Source organism: Herpailurus yagouaroundi, unplaced genomic scaffold (genome assembly GCF_014898765.1).
Source record: "Herpailurus yagouaroundi ecotype Mexico unplaced genomic scaffold, PumYag 29, whole genome shotgun sequence".
NCBI classification, from domain to species: Eukaryota; Metazoa; Chordata; class Mammalia; order Carnivora; family Felidae; genus Herpailurus; species Herpailurus yagouaroundi.
Genome location: NW_024412377.1, coordinates 33,287,394 through 33,308,960, shown reverse-complemented (window position 1 = coordinate 33,308,960; position 21,567 = coordinate 33,287,394). Strand labels below are relative to the sequence as shown.

The window sequence follows — 21,567 nt, the reverse complement described above, 5'->3', positions numbered from 1 at the left end:
GTTTTTCACAAAATGTGTCTTCGTGTTTCTTGATGGCTCCTGTGACAAGTTGACTGTCCAGAGAAATTTGGATTTCACATATGCAGTTCCAGTGAGTGCATTCATCCAGGTTAGACCGTATGTCTTGGCTTCATGTTCAAAAAACATGGACTTTATACTCAGGCAGCAAGAGTGGTATAGATTTTACCAATTTTCCAATGCTCACCTGGAAAGCTTAGTTCAAATTGGCTGAAGTGGGAAAACTGTCATAAAGTGAAAAGTGGCTCAAAGAATACAAGAATGTGTTTAAAATGAACACAACAGGTGGTACCTGAGCCACATCTAGAATCCAGTTTATTAAAATGCAGATTGGACTAGAGGAAAATCATTGTAGAGAGCAATTCTCAATATGTGAGAAACTCACAAATCAGTCATCCTGCGGAAGGCACAGGTTGAAAAGTAATTTAAAATATCCATGAGTATACTGGGTTGTATGGACATTTCAAAATTGACTCATGGAAACAGATGATGAAAGGCAATAAGGAGACAAAATGTTTGAGCTGCATATTAGGAGGCAGCTTCTTTGCAGACCATCAGGGGTTAACAAATGGGCAAGATGCAACTGCCTTGATGCAAAGCCATCTCATGAGATAGGTAGATAGAAAAACATGGAGCCATGTCTTGAGAGGGTTCAGGGGGACGTTTGTTTTCTCCCCTTGGTTTGATGATGTTAAAGTGTTGAATAGGGTCCCCTGCAAATTGACGTCTAACTAGAACCTCAGAATATGACCTTATTTAGAAACGTGGTCTTGGCAGACATAATTAGTTAAGGATTTCCAGATGAAATCATCCTGGATTTAAGGTGAGTCCTAAATCCAATGGCTGGTGTCCTTTACCAGATACAGGGAAGATAGTCATGTGAAAACACAGACAGAAATTGGAGTTATGATCCACATACCAAGGAATGCCAGGAGCCATCAGAAGCTGGAAGAGGCAAGGATCCTTCCCTAGAGACTTCAGAGCAAGCGTGGCCCTGCTCACACTTCTTTTTTTTTAATTAAAAAATTTTTTTTAATGTTTACTTATTTCTGAGAGAGAGAGAGAGAGAGAGAGAGAGAGAGAGAGTCAGAAAGAGAGAGGGAGACACAGAATGCAAAGCAGACTCCAGGTTTGAGCTGTCAGCACAGAGCCTGATGTGGGCCTTGAACCCATGAACCATGAGATCATGACCTGAGCCAAAGTTGGATACTTAACTGACTGAGTCACCCAGGTGCCCCCCGCCTTTTTTTCTAATTTTGGAAAAATGTTTATTTATTTATTTAGAGAGAATCCCAAGCAGGTTCCATGCTATCAGCACAGAGCCCATTGTGGGACTTGATCTCATGAACCATGCGATCATGACCTGAGCTGAAATCAAGAGTCAGACACTCAACAAACTAAGCCACCCAGGCTCCCCTCACACTTCTGATTTCAGATTTCTGGCTCTAGAACAAGGAGGAAGTAAACTCTGGGTTTTATTTTAAACCACCGAGTTTGTAGTAATCTGTTACAGGAGCTCTTGGAAACTAATACAAAGGGGGAGCACTCTGTAAAGCTGTCTGAGACAGTGGCAAGTCCCCATGAAGCCACTGCATCTGGCTACATAGAGGTGGACTTTCTCAGTCTTTGAAAACATCTCATTTGTTAGTAGGGAGGGACCAAGCGCAAATAACCACTGCATGGGTAGGGTGAATCTAACGTACAATCATATTTACAAATATTACATCTGTGTGGGGAGTGGCTTGTGGGAAAACAGTATGTAAATTGTACATCAGTTCTCCAACTGAGAACTGACACGTAGGCACATTTTTATAGAGATTTTAAAAAATATCGGATATGTCTTGTAGCCCAAAATTGTTGAGTGGAGGGGAAGTCTGGCACTGGGAGTCTCAGTATACAAACCTGGTGCAGCAGGAACAGCTACTAGCAGCTAGAGGCTCCCACTAGTGGGAAGCTCTGAAAGTAAGGTGAAGGAACCCAATATGAGTAGAACATGTAGACATATGTAAGATGTTTAACAAAATGCTTAAAATATGGTAAATATGATAGGTGTTTAATAAATGTAAATTCCCATCCTGGTCTCCTTCCCATATTGCTAAGCATAATTAACCCTACAGAATTATATATCTTATATATGAAATACTTTTGGAGCTATTCCCCATGTAGGTCAATGTCAGAGCATGGTCATATTGACACAAGCCAAACCCCAACAGAAATTCTAATGTTTACTTGTCCTTTTCTCTCAATGAGAAGGATACAAATATATGTTTCATGGCAACTATTTTATTTTATTATTTTTTTTAATGTTTATTTTTGAGAGAGAGAGGGAGAGAGCAGAGTCAGGGGAGGGACAGAGAGAGGGAGAGACACAGAACTTGAAGTGGGCTCCAGGCTCTATGTTGTCAGCACAGAGCCCAACGTGGGGCTTGAACTCACGAACTGTGAGATCATGACCTGAGCTGAAGCCAGACACTTAACCAACTGAGCCACCCAGGTGCCCCTCATGGCAACTATTTTAAATTCTCCTATTTGCTTCTATTCTCCTTTACCACCAAACTGGAGGTCTCTTATTGTTCTACCTCAAAGAACTTTGTCATCCATGCTATCCAGGCCCTGCTTGGATCTTTGTTCTAAGACCAAATCTTATCTATGCCTCTATGGCCCCATGACATATTCCTGACCCTTGGGTGCAGTCAGGTCTCAGGGACTATAGTGCTTCCTTCTGTGTGATCTTCCCAAGAAGCTACATAGAGCAGAAATTTCATCTTTTTTCTCCTTGAGGAAAAGGAAAAGAAGAAATAAATCATCAGGCAAAAGGTATCAGGGAAAGACGGCAAACCTTTCCACATCAAATGATTTTATTCAATTATATGCAATCTAATAAAGCTATCTATATTTGACTTTCCTGTGTAGCACATTTTTCTTCCCATCTCATGTCATTTAACTGAATATGGAACCTTCATTTTAAACCTATTAACAAAATTACCTGATGGTGTGTGGTAGGTGCCATGTGCTATGGATGGGGAAATGAAACTAAGATGAAAAACTTGCCCAGAAAAGTATTGCTGAGCAAAAAATGATATATTGCTACATTTCTGTCCTCAAATGCCATTGGTTTTGCTAAACCTAACCAACTCCTACTGATTCTTTAAGCCCCCTTCCATATTGTACTTCTGCTGTGAACTCTCTTGTGTCTCTCCCAGGGATAATCTATCATTGTGACCCCACATAAATTATTACACAGTTATTTATGTGTGGATGCTTTGTAAACTGTTGGTGTATCTGTCCCCCTGGAAGACCACTAGTCCCTTAGGGATGGGGACCTTTATCCTCAGAGCCAAGCACATATGTAGTAAGCATTCTCTAAATATTTAATATAGTTAGTTATTTTTATACTCAGTTTCTCTATACTTTTCCATGCACTTTCAATAATTTATGATGAAGACTATTGGACCTACCTGATTCATTATAAGAGTACTATCTTAACTCATTGATTATAGATTTTGTCTTCAGTGGGCTTTGACATGTGACCTTTGATCAAATAGTATGATGGAGGAAGGATCCCTTGTGTGGCTGTTTAATTCCATGTTTCAAATAATGACCTTCATTATTTTAAAAGGGATACCCAAGTATCTGCAGCCATAAGTGAGTGGCCTCTCAGAGACAAGAGGAGCTCAGAGATGAGGAGGCTTCGAGGAGCATGGATTCAGTAAAAGCTTATGAGAACGAACTTGAAATATGGCTGTTGGAAAAGGTCAATAGCCTCTGGTTCCTTTACACTTAGGCCTCACCTCCCATCTTTTTCTTGTCAAGGACTGCCCTCATCTAGACTTGGACCAGTCATTTTCGACCAAGAGCTCATTTTGCTTGGTCCTCCAAGACTTTTTTTCTTTTCTTCTCCTTCTTTTTTTAAATCCAGCGGCTGACTCTGTGAAGTACATTACTAAAATTGGCCAAGATTTTTGCCCTAGAAGACCACGAGGCACAGGAGGGGCGTAGTGAAGAGGAATAATAGGAATTGAGAAACTTCTCTTTGTGAACCTGATGGAATGGAAAGAAGTAGACTCTGGGTCTAGAAAACCATCCTCAGGATGGGCACGGGAAACTGGAAAAAAGTGAGAAATGTGTAGAAGAGCGTCCTGCTTATTGCTGGCCAAAGTGTTGGTTTGCCGTGAATATACGCAGTATGGACATGACTTAATCTCTTATTGAAAAAGTTGTAAATTAGTAGCTTCTTTTTCTCTTTCTTTCTTTCTGTCATTTATTTTTGAGAGAGTGTGTGTGCGAACAGGGGAGGGGCAGAGAGAGGGAGACACAGAATCCAAAGCAGGCTTCAGGCTCTGAGCTGTCAGCACAGAGCCCGAGGTGGGGCTTGAAGTCACAAACCACGAGATCATCACCTGAGCCCAAGTTTGATGCTTAACTGACTGAGCTACCCAGGTGCCCCAGTAGCTTCTAAGTTGCCTGCCACTGTATTATTAATGTGGTTGAGGGCTACCCATTGGCATGCAGGATTGAGTGGTTGAAAGTACTGGCCCCAGAGGTACACACCCTGACTGTTACCAGAGGAGTTAGTCTACAGATGTGTTCTCTTACCTAAAATGATAATAATGCGTTAAGTTTTGATGTTCTCCAGGTGGAAGTATAAAAGTGCAGCTGCTATATTACCATCATCATCATAATGGCAATTATTGTTTCTGTTAACAGTAAGAATCTCAGCTAAAAGAACTCGAAAAGTGAAATTTAATGGAAGCTGAAATTGCCAGAAGAAAAATTAAGCACATTATCATTTATCTCCCCTTTAATCCTCCTCTGGAGGGAGCAGAGGGACAGAAATTTCAGGTCAAACCTTTTTATCAACAGTAGTTACACAGAAAGTGTATCAGACAACTTCTCTTCTTTTCCCTAGAGCTAAAAATCAGGGTGAAACTGTTTTTGGATATTTTATCCCTTCAAAGAACCAGAACCTCTATTGCCTACTCAGAACATTCAGAATCCACAGCTTTGCAAAAGAGATTAGCTTAAAAGAAAACATTATTATCTGGTTTTACAGAGACTTCCAGCTTTGCTTCAAGTCATGTGTTTTTCTTCCCCTCTAAAAAAAAACCAAAAAACAAAAAAACAAAACATAAAGAATAGAAAAGCGGATATTTAGAAGGTCAAATGCATTGCTAAAGGGAGGATATATGGACTTTCAGTCTAATTTTCCTATTTCCCCAAGGATCCTCTGTTAGCTTGTGGGATAACCAGTGCAGCCACTATCGAATGGGAGTTCTGAAGCTGATGAGGATCACATATGGGGTACAATGAGGCATATTGTGGAGGAAGCTATTCTTGTCCGGGAGTCAAGAAAGAGCTTCCCCTATGAAATAATAGGTAAGAAAAAACCTGAATAATGAGTAGGAGTTACTGTTCAAAGTGAGGGAACATGATGTGTGACGTTCCCAGGCAGAGGAACTGAGAGAAAACCAATTTGGGTAGACTGTGTGGAATGAGGGATGGGGGGAGAGAGGAGAGGACAGTTTGGGAGGTAAGCAGACTTTGAAGGGGCTCAGAAGGCATTCTAAGGGTTTTGGACTTCATTCTGTAGTAATGGAAAATGAAGAAAAATAAGGATCAGATTTACATTTTGAAAAGATTCACCCAGCTTCATAACTGATGCAGCCAGTGATCATGGATGGATGCTCAACCATTGGATGGAAGGTCGAGGGGACAGGATAGTAGCATGGTGCTGGGGATCACCTGACAAATAACTTTCAAATTGGAAAGGGAAACATGTACAGTTACAATGAAGAGAGCCTAGAGCTGTCAGTCAACACCTTAACCAAGTGCTAAAATTTAGCATCTCAAAGTGAGGAAATAAGCCAACACATTCAGAATGTGGGACATTCTACAATGTAACTATCTTGAACTTAACAAAAATTCAGTTGTCATACAAAAATGGAGACAATTCTAAAATAAGAATTAAAAGAGATATAACAATGTAATGCAATGAGTTAATCCAGGTAGAGGAAGCAACCACAAAAGACGTTCATTGGGCAACTGGGGAATTGGAAATATGGACTGGCTATTATAGGATATCATGGAATTATTTTTAATTTTATTAGACATGGTATTGTGGTTATACAAGACATTCTCCATATTCTTAAGGTGTGTACCCTGAAGTCATAGGGGTAAATTCTAATGTTATTTATAACTTACTTTCAAATAGTATAGATAAAATTTGGATAGTTTTATATTCATAAAAGTATTATATCAAAAGACTGAAATAAAGAAATGCAGTACAATGTTAACAACTGTGGAATGTACGTTGTTCATCGTAAAATTTCTTTGAAGATTTCTATGATTAAGACTTGGTAATAGAGAGGATTCAACACAAAATAAAAAGGAATAAAGAGAGTGAATGTGGCATAGTCAGTTAGGTTATTGTAGTAGTTCAGGTAAGACCTGGAGCATACATGATAGGAGTGGTGGAAGAGAGAACTTAGCAAGTTAGATCACTATTTAGGTAACAGAATGGATTAAACAGAATAAATTAGAAGTGATTGTTTGGAATAGTGCCTGGTGCCTACTGCCTAGTAGGCACTTAATTGTCTCAGTGCATAACAGGATGAATGTATAACATGGGATTCAAGAAGACGGAGATGTATGCTTTACAGATTTTTTACTTAACCAATTGGGTGCATAATAAGACCATTAATTAAAATAAAAAACAAGAGAAGGAGCATGTTTTAGGAGGAAAATGATATGACTAGGTTGAATTTGAGATTTCTTACAGCTCATCAAAGTGGAGGCCTCGGGTTGGCATTTATATATAAAGCTCGGGAGCAAGTGATTTCAGAATTATTAGCCAATTAAAAATTGAAGCAGAAAAAAATATCCCAGGAAGAGTTTACAGAATAAAAGCTAAAGCAAAAATGGTCCAGGATAAAGCCCTGAGGCACTCTAACCTTTAATGTTTGGACAGAGAGGGGTGGCTAGCCAAAAATGTTGAAACTGAGTTGGAGAAAAACCAAGAGAGAGTAGCAACAAGGAAGTCAATGGAAGATTATTTTAAGAGGGAAGTATTTGAACAGTATCATGTATTATCATATATTATTGAAAAATCAAGCAAAATGTGATTGAAAAGTGAATATAGAGACTTAGCAGACTTAAGTTGTTGGTCTGAAGGAACAGTTTTGGAAGAGTGATAAGGGGAGACATTAACCCACATTGGCTTGTGAAGTTGAGTGAGGGGAGATGATATGAAAAGAGTGTTAACTCCTTTAGGAAATTGGACTGTGAATGGGGAAACAGAAACCAGGAGTGGGAAGAAAGTTTTTTTTAAAGGTGGGAGCATTGAACATATATAAATAGAAATTGGAAAGGAAAGCTGTGAAGCAAAATTATAGTTACGGAAGAGGGAGGGAGTACCTAATAGCACAAAGTCTCTGAGAAGATTGGATATGGTGGGATCCAAAGCACAGATAGGAAAGGTAGGTCTCATTGTCTAACCATGCTAGGTTCCAGGTTTTATTGATGAAATGAAGAGCATCAACTGAAAGATTTCCAAAGTGCTTTTAGCTCTAGCAATTTATCGTCTTGGGTGTCTGGAAGAAGAGGAGGGACTTGGAATGTGGATCCTATTAGGGTAGCAAGAGTGTATAAAGACAACAGGACACCATCAAACTTCAGGGTCGGGAGTGACTGTTCATGGGGTTGTCATCTGTAGGGAGATGAAGTGAGTGAACGGACACCTGTGAAAATCACTCTAAACTGTGAAATACTGGTGGTTGGTATCACTCCCATCGAAGCCAAAACAGGAGGAAACAGAAATCACATTTATTTTGCAGTTTTACCCATGGCTAGTCTCACAGCTGCCAAAACTTTAGAGTTACTCTGAAGATATTTTTTCAACTGGCAGCTGAATGTAAAATAGTTTTCTTTAAGGTTGTTTTTATATGCAACTCTAATAAAAGAGCTTGACCTTCCCAAATGTTTTTTTTTTGTTTTTTTTTTTTTTTGACTCTGTGGTGACTATGCCTAATGTAAGGATATTGGAGAAGGCAGACTTGAAATAGGAAAATAGTGAAAAGAGGGACTGTGGGCGAAGACGTGAAAGTGGGTCAGTGCAATGGAGAGGAGACAGGCAATGAGATAGGGACTGATAAGCACTGATGCTGGTTGTGACTCCTATAGGGGTTCAAGAGTCCATTTTTATTCATGTTAACATGAATCACAACAATAATATGACCATTTATTGAGCACTTACTTTGTGGCAGGCACTATACAAGGCTATTCATTATCTCATGTAATTCTCAAAACAATCCTGGGGGGGTACTATTATTATTCCTATTTTATTTTATTTTCATTTTGGTAAGATATATACCACATGCAATTTACCATTTTAAACATTTTAAGCGACATTAAGTACATTGGCATTATTGTGCAACTATCACCAACATCCATCTCCAGGACTTTTTCAACATCCTGAACGAAAACTTTGTACCCATTGAACAGTAACTCCCCCATCCCCCTCTCCCCGATTATTCCTGTTTTGAAGATGAGGCAGCTAAGGCTTCAAGAAAATAACAAGTATTTCCCAAGGGCACAGAACTGATTTGTGTCCTTAGTTTTAGAGTCTAGAATTTATGTGTCTTGAAGAGTTTAGTTTCAAGTGAATATGGATTTCCAGGCAGAATTGCCGGTCTGTGCCTTCAGTTATCCGTTGAAGTAAGAAGGATTATGCTAAGAATACAAGTCTGAGTTCTGGAATACCAAAGGCCCTTTAGAACAGTTAGCATTCTACTCTGGCTGAAGAGTTTGCTACTCTCTAGTCTCTCTTACTCATGGCCAAGACCTTGGTTGGGCCTCTATGAAATCTCTCCATCCTGCCAAGGAATAAGGACTTTTGAGGATAACCAGGAAGCTTTCTTGAGTCACCTTTCAGGCTAGAATGGCCAGCTACAGAAGAATCTAGTAAAGTATATCATTTAACCCCAAACTGTGAACTCTCCCAGAAATTAGTAATTTATTGAAAAATAGCTTGACCAACCCCTTTTTTGGGGCACACTTAACTGAGAAAATTTTTTAAACACTGAGAAACAGTACTACTTTTCCTTGTGATTTTATTTGCTTCTTTTGCTTTTTATGCCTTTCTTTTTCCTGTCTCTTAACCTCTTCTGTAAAGTCAAGCTTACCCACAAACTATACATACATCCTTTGGCAGTGCACTTTAATATGTTGCTTGGATACAGATGTTTGGAACTATAGGAGCAAAATTTATACCTGATTCTGTTACTAAGGAAACCAGGGCAACTTAGGAATTTTCCTTTGGGAATCATGGCCATAAACTGGAAAGAAATCTATTAAGACTTTTTGAAGAAGAAAGATAGGTAAGACATGGTTTAATTGTATTTCTACACTGGCAAGTTAATATTTATGAGCTTCTGTAGCCTTTTTCTGCCTGTGGTATAAATATTGCTACATGAATCTTATTCAGTAAGTTTGATCACATTATATGTGGGGGTGGCCAGGGTATTTAAATATAAACACAAATCACACTTGTAAAACATTTCCTAAACCAGACTATAAATAAAAGCATTCGTGCTTTAAGGGACAACAGTTACAGGATTTTAATTCTATAAGCCTTTCCTTCACAATCAGAGCATGGGATTTGCAGGAGAAATTCTTTGCTTATGTCAGCCCTACTGGCAAATCATCTCCAGGAGAAACAAACAAGAAGTTAATTTGCAGAATCTATTTTGCTTCTCCAGCTACAAGGACACATTACACCTGTCTGAGATTTCCTTCCATCTAAAACCCTGACTGGGTTTCTTAATGTTAGTGAGGCTGGCACTGCGAGAGGTAAGTTTAGTACAGCAAGAGAAACTCTGCCTGCCCAGGCTAGCTGATAGAACCTTTTAACATGTATATGTAATCTTGTGCTGAAACAGAGCTCTTCATAAAAGCGAGAATGTTCTCTTCCAGACGGTGTCTTTGACAAAGCTCGGTGTTCTTGTTAGAGCTCTAGTCATCTTCTAAAAACTGCTGCAGCCCAACTGTAGGAAGTACCTTGTCTCTGAACACAGAGCCCAAACAGTGCTAAAAAGGGAAATGGAACATATGGTAATAAACTCTCTGAAGCTTGGATGCCGGGTTGTAATCAGCAACCAGGGTGAGAGAGGCATTGGCAAACATGAACTCTGCCCCTAGGGCCTCATTAACAAGGCCAACTGTGCCGCAGTGGAGGAAAACAGTATCACATACTTGAGGGAGATCACAGCCTGTCAGGGCAAATCCTAGATTTCCCTTTGGCTGGAGGGAACATTAACTGGAAGCAGAGGAAGCTTCTGCAAGAAGCTGGAAGAAAACCATGGCCCCCTTTGCCATACGTGTCTGTGCTTATTCAGAAATAATGATGATGAGCTTTTCAAAGTTTATTTCTGTCAAATGATGTATGCAAAGCACTGGAGGTAAAGGATCAGATTTGCTCTTTGGCTACCCCTAGCTCTGGCATCATGGAGGTGGGAAGTCATTCTTTGCCTCACCTTTCCCATAAGTGTAATGAGGAGGGCTGTCTGGCCTGAGTATTCTCTAGGATCCTCCTATATTCTGCTAAGATCCTCCATGCAACAGACATTTTTCCTCAAGGATGAGAGCAGTAGTGGGTGATTTTATGGGCACTGCCAACCAAGACCATGTGTCTATATTTCCTTTTGATTTCAAAAGGTATCTTTATGGGCAAGTATTTCTGAGGCACACATGTATCTCTGTATACTGTGTACATTGCACCAACTTCTATTCTCTTCCCTTCTCTTCCTCTTCATCTTCTAACTTATTCGTGCTAATGATAAATTTCCAAAATTCTTGGTACTATGCGCTGAAGATACACATCAAAATGAGAAAAAAGTTTCAAGCTGGGTAATATCCCTGATCCTACCAACTGATTTAGTCCCAGTGGCCTCTGGTTACCCATTCACAATCATATTATCTATTTGTATGCAGGGTTTTTTTTCTTTTGCATTTTACTGTGCAGCTCATAACCGCTTCTTAGCTCTTTCTACTCAAATGCACTTTATTTAGCAGCTTTCCTTTGAAAATAATAATATTATTCAGTCATCCCTTTTTTGTGCTTGTTATATTCTTTAAATACAACATCACAATTAATCATTAAAACATGTCTTTGGTATGAGTGTTATTATCTTCATTTTATAGATGAGGAGGCAGAAGCTCCTAAAAGCTCTAAGTCACAGAGGGAGTGAGTAACAGTCTTGATTCATAGGCAGCTCCCTGACTTCAAGATACGCGGCCATTTAATTACATCAGGCTACCTTTCAGAGTAACCATTCTCTAGGGCGTCCATAGCACTGGTGATCACATGCCTCATTCTGCCAGGAAATGGGGCTAGAAGTATATGTGTGTGGGTATGTGAGGGGGAGCTGAAATTCAAGCACTTACCCCAGATTTCCCTCCATCCTTTCACTGTTTCTCTTCTAGGTTGATGATCTAAGATATTTAGAAATATTTGTAAATACTAAATATTTAGAAATGTTTTTAAGATATCAAGAAGACTTGATTGTAATTTACCTGGAGCAAGAGGACATCTGAAGCTCTTTCCAGAGCTATATGTTGATGCTCTAAGTGTGGCACATAGTGTAGATATTTGCAGCCATATGGTTACAGTGAAGTATGGAGTAGGGTATGAGAAAGTGGTTGAGAAGTCAAGAAAGACTTGTATTCTACCCTTATTTCCAAGGGTAACAAAATGTAAGACTTTGAACAAGTCACTAACCAATTTGCCTTCCTATTCCTCCTCTGTAAAATGATTAGTGAACTTTTTATATGGCTGCTTTAAAGGAACATTAAAAACCTTCTATTAATCTGTGGCATAGAGAAGCTAACTAGATCTGTATAACATTTATATTTCTTAAAGTCACTTAAACCTTTGTAGCATCTCTTAACAGCCCAGATGTGTTCTAGAAGATGGGTGTATCCACACCGAATGACTTTTCTGTGGGACTGGTAGTTGAATGGAGAGAAAGGGGATAGAGACCATGGTTGAAAATACCTCCAGACCCCAACTTTGGAGCTCAAGGTCATGATGCCTTTCTATCAAATATCTTAGATCATGAACCTAGAGGAGAAACAGTGAAAGGATGGAGAGAAATCTGGGGTAAGTGCTTGAATTTCAGCTCCACCTCACATACCCACACACATATACTTCTAGCTCCATTTCTTGGCAGAATGAGGCATGTGATTACCAGTGCTATTGATGCCCTGTAGAATGGTTGCTCTTGTTGGAGAGCATGTGTTGGAAAGTGCATCTCCTCTTGTTGAGAGAGATGCTCCCCAGGCAGAGCTGGAGAGACTACCCTACACTCTTCTAAACTGGGACATGTCCCACATAGGGCCTATTGTTGGTGCTTTGTGGATCCTTCCCTCCCAGAGCCCATGATAGTACTCTTCTTTGGAAGGGATAAAGAGGAGCCTCCTGCCACTACCTATTAAAGAGCCATGCTTCCTTCCTCCTCCATGAATAGCATTAATCTGCTTCTCTCTCCTGTCTGGATCATCTCTCTCATCTGTGTGGTCCTATACTAATAACAAAGCAAGATATTTTATGTTAGGTCTCCCACCTTTTGGAAATGCTTGCAAAGTATAGTTCTAAAAACTGCCAAACTTTATAATAAATGCCTATGTATCGAAAAAATGTATGCACTCTGAAGTTGCATCTTGAGAAAACACAAATTCCTCCATTTTTCCTCTGGATATTTTCCCAAACAAACTACTTAGTCTTTTGTTCACTCTTCTGCTCATGCTACAACAGCAGCACCTGCCCAAGTGAGATGTGGAGCAGGCAAGGTTTATTCTCACATGTACAGACTCATGTAGTCAACTATCTATTGGACATCTCCATACATTTCAGATGTACCTAAAAAAACACTGGAACTTAGCATGTTTGTTGAGCTCTTGATTTTCCCTCCAGCACCAGCTATTTTCATATTCTACATATCTACATTATTGACAACTGTCTTCTTTTAGTTACTGTAGCAAAAAATCTTGTGTCGTCCTTGACTCCTCTCTCTCTTTCACACCCCATGACCAATCTGTCAGCAAATTTTGTTAGCTCTACCTTCAAAAAATATCCAGAAACTAACGACTTCTTACCATCTCCACTGCCAATCCATCATCATCTCTCACCAGGATTATTTCAAAAGCCTTATAAGCTGAATCCCTGCTTCCATTCTCTTCCACTATATATTTTTAACAGTGGCCAGAAAGGTCCTGTTAAGATAGAAGCCAGATCATGTTATCTTCTGATCAAAATCTTCCAAGGGTATCCGACATTACTTGGAATAAAACCCAAAGTCTGCATATGATCTGGCACCTTTATAACTTCTCAGAACTCATCTCCTACCACTTTACCCCTTGTTCATCTGCTCCAGCCATGCTGGCCTCCTTGCTTTTCTTTGAACACGTCTGGTATATTCCATAGAGTCTTTGCATATGCTCTTGTGCGACCATCCACAGGCTGGCTCCCTCATCTTCAGATCTTTATGCAAATACTTCCTTTCATTGAGACTTATTTTGTCTACTCTATTTAAATGCATCTGACCCCTATTCCCCACCTACACACATGTCATAATGAATTTTCCTCCTTCATTTTTCTGATAGCGTCTGGTTTGGGGTGAATTGTGTCCCCAAACACATCTATTGAAAATCCTAACCCCCTGTGCCTGTGAATATGACCTTATTTGGAACTAGTGTCTTTGTCCATTTAATCAAGTTAAGATAAGGTCATGAGGGTAGGCTGTAAGCTAGTATGACTTATGCCTTTATGACAGGAGGAAAACATCATAGAAAGACAGAGACACACAGGGAGAATGAGAAGTGACAACAGAGGCAGGGATTGGAGTAATGCAGTTGCAAGCTAAGGAAAGCCAACTATTGATGTTCACCACCAGAAACTAGGAAGAGGCAGGAAAGGAGTCTACTCAGAGTTCTAGAGGGAGCATGGTCTCACTAACACCTTGATTTCAGACTGCTAGCCTCCAGATTATGAGAGAATGAACTTTTGTTGTTTTAAGCCAGCTAGCTGTAGTACATTATTATGGAAGCTTTGGCAAACTAATACAGTATGTATCACACCTTCTGATATACTACATATTTTACATGTTTGTTGTATTTATCGTCTGTCTCCCCAACGTGGTAAACTCCAAGGAGGACACACCATTTCTGGCTCCCTAGTCCATACTGCTCTGATCTCTGCTGGGTTCCACTTGATTTGACTTCTGCCTAGGATTAATTGATCCTAATACTTCTGGATGAACCTGCAGAGAAATTTCATGAAGATATGAACTGAACTCAAAGCAAGAAGTGGAAATTCTACCTTCTAAGGATAGTGGAAGAATAATCTGGAATTGTATAAAATTTGGAGACAGACTACAGTGCTGTAAAGGAAGTCTTCCATTTGGACTCCCAGATAATACTGCCCATGTGCCCAGACCACATAGTATAAAGGGTTAGGTAAGTGCCTGTGTATTAGATGAAGAAAATCATGATGGATTGGTTGGACACAGAAGGATATATACCACAGAGAATTCCTGATAGCTCTGAAGATACCTTGTCAAAAATTTACGTGTTTTTAATTTTTCCTCGGTGTTGGTTTTAATAGCTTTTAATTTTTTTCACAGCACTGAAAGTGTCTCAATAACACTATGCCTCAAAGGAAATGTATTGTCTTTGTAACACAATATTATACGCATTATTGAATTCTGAAGCTAAACATGCTAGAAGAGCAATGCAAAATGAACAAAGCATTCTCTAGAATGCTTCAAATAACACCAAAAAGATATGTTGTCCATCTATCACCCAGAAGATGCACTATACCTTATTTCTGGTCTGTAAATACAAATAGAAAATTATTAAGGAGAGAGAAAAATTTTTAAAAATCTGAAAAATAAAATGAGGATTCTTAGGGCAGTGTAATGCAAAGTTTGGGGGAACAAGACTATGGAATTAGAGCTGGGTTTGAATTCTGGTTCCAAGACTCAGTAGCTGTGGAGTTACATGATAATAATAATATTATTATGTTAGTGACGACTAGTACATGCTTAAAGTGTTGTTGTAAGTTAAAGTGGGTTGTAAATTAAATACACATGAAAAATACTTAGCTTCGTCCTAAGTGGCACCTGTTATTGCTATGTCTTCCAATGCAATTGCTATCTATAGGTGAGATTTATTTGAATCTCTTGTGAAAGAACATTGAGAGAGAGACTCAGTTCGCTACTGTAGAGCTGCTCAGAATCTCCTTTCAGGCTATGATCTGAATGTGCTTGTTGACAATAACTATTATTGGGACAAAGGAATCATGTACAGTCTTCCTGATTAACTACTGTATCACTTCCCATCATTGTCCTTTTCATCTTATTTGATATAAATATGTAATCTAATGATCCTTTCACTTAAAATCTCTCCTTTGATGGGGAGATTTTCAAAGTGCTTTTTCAGAAATTCATTAATTAGGCAAGTCTACCCATTTTTCTAGAGCCTATTACTGAGATACTTGAAGAACTTTGGGGACTAGGAAATTCCCCCTAATTTTCTAGAGGAGATGGAGAGACAGTCTCACAATTTTCAGAGTATATCATGTATAGGAGGAAAAGGGTTATTCTTGGAGTTAACCTTATCACTGTTTTCATATTAATGTTTATTTGCAAGTTCCCTTGAAAAGCTTTCACCATATGCATGAATTGACCACAGTCTAGCATGACAATTAGACCCTCCTGGAAACTGTGCCTCCCTATTTTGATTATCTTCCTTTTTTTAAAAAACATTTATTTATTTTTGAGAGAGAAAGAGAGAGAGGAAGACACAGAATTCAAAGCAGTTTCCAGGCTCCAAACTGCCAGTGCAGAGCCCGACCTGGGGTTCAAGCTCACAAACAGTTTGATTGTGACCTGAGCTGAAGTCTGATGCTCAACCAACTGAGCCACCCAGGCTTCTCTGATTATCTCCTCTTTAAGGCCTGGCATCATGGACTCTGATTTCCCAGCAACACCTTCACCTCTCTGATTTCATATCATGGCAAATGTCTAATTGGGGGTTCAATTGTCCCCTTAACTAGGTATAGCTGGTTGTTAGATAACTGTGAACTTAAAAATACTCAGCTACTGGGGCGCCTGGGTGGCGCAGTCGGTTAAGCGTCCGACTGCAGCCAGGTCACGATCTCGTGGTCCGTGAGTTCGAGCCCTGCATCAGGCTCTGGGCTGATGGCTCAGAGCCTGGAGCCTGTTTCACATTCTGTGTCTCCCTCTCTCTCTGCCCCTCCCCCGTTCATGCTCTGTCTCTCTCTGTCCCAAAAATAAATAAACGTAGAAAAAAAAATTTAAAAATACTCAGCTAGGGCCACCTGGGTTGCTTAGTCAGTTAAGCATCTGACTTTGGCTCAGGGCATGATCTCGGGGTTCATGAGTTTGAGTTCTACACTGACAGTGCAGAGCCTGCTTGGAATTCTCTCTCTCTCTCTCTCTCTCTGCTCCTCCCCCACTTGTATTTTCTCTCTTTCTCTCTCAAAATAAATAAACTTAAAAAAAAAAACCAGCAAAAAACTACTAGGCTAAAGGAAACCACCAGGTTGCAGATGATCCAGGAACTTCATTGAACCTGAGTTTTGGCTGGCAATCTGAGCAGAGAGCTTGGCTGTCAACGAATGAAGCATGTTTTAATTAGGAAGCTTTATTACATCATTACAGGGAGTAAAGAGAGTGTGGTTTGAGAGATTGCAGACTAGATGCTTAAGGAGGCTCTCCTGCCATGAGACCCTTGTCGGAATCTGACCTTTGTCATTCTGTAAGATGATAAAGAAAAAGTGCTATCTTCCTTGGTTTGTACGGTGGTTAAGAAAATAACCAGATTTTTTGAAATTGCAGTAAAAGTGCCCTTCTTCAGAATTATTTTGGAAAAAGAGTGTGAGATCATTGCTGTGCCCTCTTTAAGAAATCCACACCCTAAGATTGCATGCTTCTCACTTTGCTTGGGTACCTCCACTCAAATGCCTCCTCCTCTATCTTTCTTTGTGGAACACATTACAACCTTCTCATTATAATTTATATTTGTAGGGTTATTATTTATTGTCGCCTCTACTGGAACATGAAGTTTATGATGGCACAGACTTGAGATGGTCATCACTCCGTTGCCAGTAAATAATCATTAAATGAAAATTGAAAGATTTGAAGGAGGGCCTGGGTGCCTCAGTCAGTCATCCAACTTCGGCTCAGGTCATGATCTCATGGTTCGTGAGCTCCAGCCCCATATCGGGCTCTGCACTGTCAGTGCAGGGCCTGTTTGGAATTCTCTTTCTGCCCCTCCCCCCACTCGTGCTTTCTCTCTCTCAAATAAACAAACAAACAAAAAAGGAAAAGACTTGAAGGAGGTGGTGGAGAGATGTTAGACGCATGGTGTATGATAATCAAATGGACACAACTAGCTGGTCTGGGGGCTATCAGGCCTAGTTTGAAAAAGAGGTTTTATGAAAACCTGACTAGTCTTGTAAGAGCATAGTTTCTGTCACTGTGGTAATGAGAAGCAGGAAGAATTATAATATACAAATAATCCTAAGAAACTCTTAAATTTTAGCCAATAGCTTAACCTCTCTGCCAAAATAACCTGCCTCCTATTTTCTGCATTATTTTTCATTACCCCAGTCAGAAGAGGGAAGAGTTGAGCTAAGGAAAACATCAGAGAGTAAGGGAAGGCTGGCTACTGGATGTGTTGGGGCTGGTAGGGACTTGGTGTGAAAGGTAAGTGTTGAGGCTTTCTGTCTCAGGTGGCTGATGACAATAGCCTGATACATGGGATTTACTCTCCTGTTCTCCATGGCTCCTTCCTTCCTTCCTCACTGCTAAACCTTATTTGAACCTTCCTCCTTTGCTTTCCTTTCTTATTAGTATCTTTCTTTCCATCCTGCCTTCATGACTGGGCAGCAGATGACTCAGGCTCCCTCTGGGAGAAGTCAGAGTATGAGGTTTGGAGTTAAAGGACAGGGACACCAAAATAGTATCTGTTCTTTTAGTTATTGGCTGAGCTGGCCAGACTCTGTGGTTGGGGGGTTGGGTTGGAAAAATCATTCGTTTTTCCAGTTTGACTTTTGCCCAGGGAGTGGTAAGAATGGAATAAATCTTAAATGCATTTTCAAAAAGTATACTTATGCTCTTCTCTGTGTGTTTGCTTTGAATAAGTTTATTGTCTACTGTTAACTTTAGTGAAAAATATGAGACGATGATGGCAATTAGGAGGGCTATCATTTTTGAACACGAATGTTTCAGTCCTTCTACTAAGCGCTATATTTGCATAATTTATTTTTTAATAGTTTTAACAATAAAGGTGGGTATTAGTATCAGCTCCATTTTACAGCAAAGGAAATTCAAATTTAGGTTTAGGAACTTGCTCAAACTCGAGCTAATAAAAAACAAAGTTTGCGGTTCAACATAGGCAATACACCACATTAGTAGAATGAAGTATAAAACACACATGATTATTTCAGTTGATGCAGAAAAAGCTTTTGAAAACTTCAACAACCTTTCGTGATAGAAACAATCATTAAACTAGGGATAGAGGGAAACTATTCGAAAATGTTGGCAAGGATGTGGAGAAATTGGAACTCTTGTAAATGATCGGTAGGGATGGAAAACGGCGGAAAAGGGTGGAAAACGGTATGGAAACTATGGAAAACAGTATGTCAGTTCCTCCAGAAATTATAAATAGAATTAACATATGATCCAGCATTCTCAATTCTGGGTATATATCCAAAAGAATTGAAAGCAGTGTCCTGAGGACATGTTTGCATACCCAAGGTTATAGTGACACTATTCACAATAGACAAGAGGTAAGAAGCAACCCAAATGCCCATTGATGGATGAATGGATTCACAAAATGTGGTGCATATATACAGTGTAATATTATTCTACCTTAAAAAGGAAGGAAGTTCTGACACATGCTACACCATGAATGAAACGTAAGGACCTTATGCTAAAGTGAACATAAGCTAGTCACAAAAGGACAAACACTATAGGATTCCACTTATGTGAGTTACCCATATTAGCCAAATTAAAAAAGATGAAGTAAAGTGGTGGACGGGCTGGGAAAAGAGAGAATGGTGAGTTAATGAAGGAACAAACAGTTTAGGAAGATGAAAAAAGTTCTACAGATGGATTGATCACGATTGTTGTACAATATGAATGCATTTAATGCCACAGAACATGCACTTAAAATGGTTCAAATATTAAGGTTTAAGTTATGTATATCTTGCGACAATTAAAAAAATAAAGTTAGGACTTATACTTGAAATTTGTTAAAAAATGCTTTGAGAACCCGGCGTGCTCAGAGCACTTGGCAGAACTACAAAGTAACAACTCTTCTATTGAGCCCACGGATTCTGAGTGTCTTCTGTGTTTTGCTCCAAGATGCCTGACCAATGTGATACAGAAACCAGTATTAAAAAATGGGTAAGACTTCCATTTCACAGTCAAAATGCCTAATTTCAAGTCCCACAGTTCATGCATGAGATTGTATTGTCTGTTAATTGGGTACCATCCTTCTGATGCCCTGATATGAGTGGTAATTTCAGAAACTTCTGAGGCACGTATCAGTTGCACTTTATTTCAGGTGCCTGGGTGGCTTCCTCAGTTGAGCGTCTGACCCTTGGTTTTTGGCTCAGGTCATGATTCCAGGGTCGTGGGATCAAGCCCTGCATCCGGCTCCACTTGCCACACTGAGCGTGGAGCCTGCTTAAGATTCGCTCTCCCTCTACCCCTTTCCCCCATTTGTGCTCTAAATCTCTTTATCACTCTGTCTCTCTCTCGCTTGCTCTTTCTCTCTCAGATAAAAAAAACAAACCAAACCAAAAACTTTATTTCACGTCACCTTTCAGTGAGGCCCACCCTAACGACCCTGGTCAAAATAGAATACTCCCTCTCCAGCATTATCCATCCCCCTCAGGCTTTTATGATCTTTCATTGGCACTTATCTTCTAATACACTAAGCAATAAACTTACAGATTGCGTATTTGACTATAGGTACTACTAGAAGTTAAGACCATGAGGATAGGGATGTTGATCTGTTTTTTCATTACTGAATCTCCAGTGCCCAGAACAGTGCCTGGCATATGGTAAGCATTTAACAGTTCTGAATGAATGAATGATTCCATATAAAGCACTTAGCACGCTACTGGTACATAGTAAGTGCTTAATATATAGTAGCTATTTTAAGGACTGCAGGCTGCTTCAAATCTGAGACCAGATGTGGTGTTTCAGACTTCTGCTGTAATGAACATGAGGAAAGCAAATTTATCTAACACGTATATGGGAAAAGTCCTGTGATGCCAAGGTCCTGAGCATATTATTTCCCATTCTCTAATTGTAGAAAGTGGTTAACAAGGGCATGTTTTTCATGTCATATAATTTAAAACAATCAAGGGTCTCAACGAAGTATATTATTACTATCAGGCAATCCAATTCTTGTAAAGAAACTTAGATATTTTTGCATTAACCTCTTAAACAGCAACTTTGGTTAACTATATGATTTGGGGCAAGTCATTAACCTCAGCGTCTTATCTGTTAGTGTCAGGTGACTGGGGATTGGAATACAGTTCTGGGTGTGGTCTCTCCAGGACCCTCAATTGTACCATGCAGTATTTTCATGGGATGAGAGGTTGAAGGTCTTTATTCAGACCCATGTCCAACAGACTAAGGCTTAAGAAAATAAATGAGTATTAGGCCCTGGAAAATTGTGTCTACCAAGTCAACTTCTGTTGGAGTTAAACTTTGCCTAAGAAATTGGCTCTCTGTAAACTTGTTGCTATGGTTTTGAGCTTTGCTTTTTGTTAGTTCTCTCTCTCTATTTTTCTCCTTCTCTTCTGTCCTCTTCCTCTCTTTCCGCATTCTTCCTTCCTAAGGTGTAACCCCTGCTCTGTGTGGCTGCTCTGGTCTTTGGGGACTTCGATGTCTATTCCCAAGATTAGGAAGTCCACATCTATATCTAGCTCTAAAGATTTTCCCTACACTCAATAAATTAATAAGAACATTATGAATAATTTTATGTAAAGAACTCTGGAAGCTTACATAAAATAGGAAAATTATCTAAAATCACAACTTACCAAAACTGCCACAAAATGGAATATCTGAATAAGGCCTATATCTGCCAAAGAAATTGGAACCATAATCAAAATCCTTCATATGAGGAAAACTCCAGGCCTAAACAGCCTCACTGGTTCATTCCTCCAAAAGTTCAGGAAATAATACTGTATTTACACAGATTCTTTCAGAAAATAAAGAAAGAGAATGCTTACAATTCATTTTGTGAGGTCAGTATAACCTTGAAACTGAAACATGATATGGATATTATAGGGAAAAAATTACATCTTTTTATCTACCATGAACATAGATGCAAAATTTCTAAACACAATATTAGCAAATAGAGTGCAATAAGATTGAAATAACATAATAGTTCACGGCCAGGTAAAGTTTATTTCAGGAATACGGTAATAGTTTAATATATAAAAACCAATTA

At 39.4% G+C, this 21,567-nt stretch overlaps 2 long non-coding RNA genes across 5 annotated transcripts in view; one reads left to right on the top strand and one right to left on the bottom strand.

Moving 5' to 3' along the window:
• LOC121044172 (uncharacterized) overlaps positions 1 to 21,567 on the top strand; it is a 45,343-nt gene that overhangs the window by 13,711 nt on the left and 10,065 nt on the right. Inside the window, exons 1-2 of one of the 4 annotated variants that reach the window (XR_005797182.1) lie at positions 8,791 to 9,392; positions 9,664 to 9,864. The exons of 1 other annotated variant lie outside the window; for it this stretch is intronic. This is a non-coding gene — a long non-coding RNA (uncharacterized LOC121044172). Of the gene's footprint in view, positions 1 to 8,790; positions 9,393 to 9,663; positions 9,865 to 13,392; positions 14,527 to 20,075; positions 20,168 to 21,567 lie in introns of those variants that run through there. 2 more of the 4 variants (XR_005797186.1, XR_005797181.1) reach the window with 2 other exon arrangements.
• Positions 11,187 to 13,323, bottom strand: LOC121044186 (uncharacterized). The gene is made up of 2 exons (XR_005797190.1): positions 13,168 to 13,323; positions 11,187 to 11,505 (listed from the first exon to the last, which is right to left on the bottom strand). It is a non-coding gene; the product is annotated as an uncharacterized LOC121044186 (long non-coding RNA).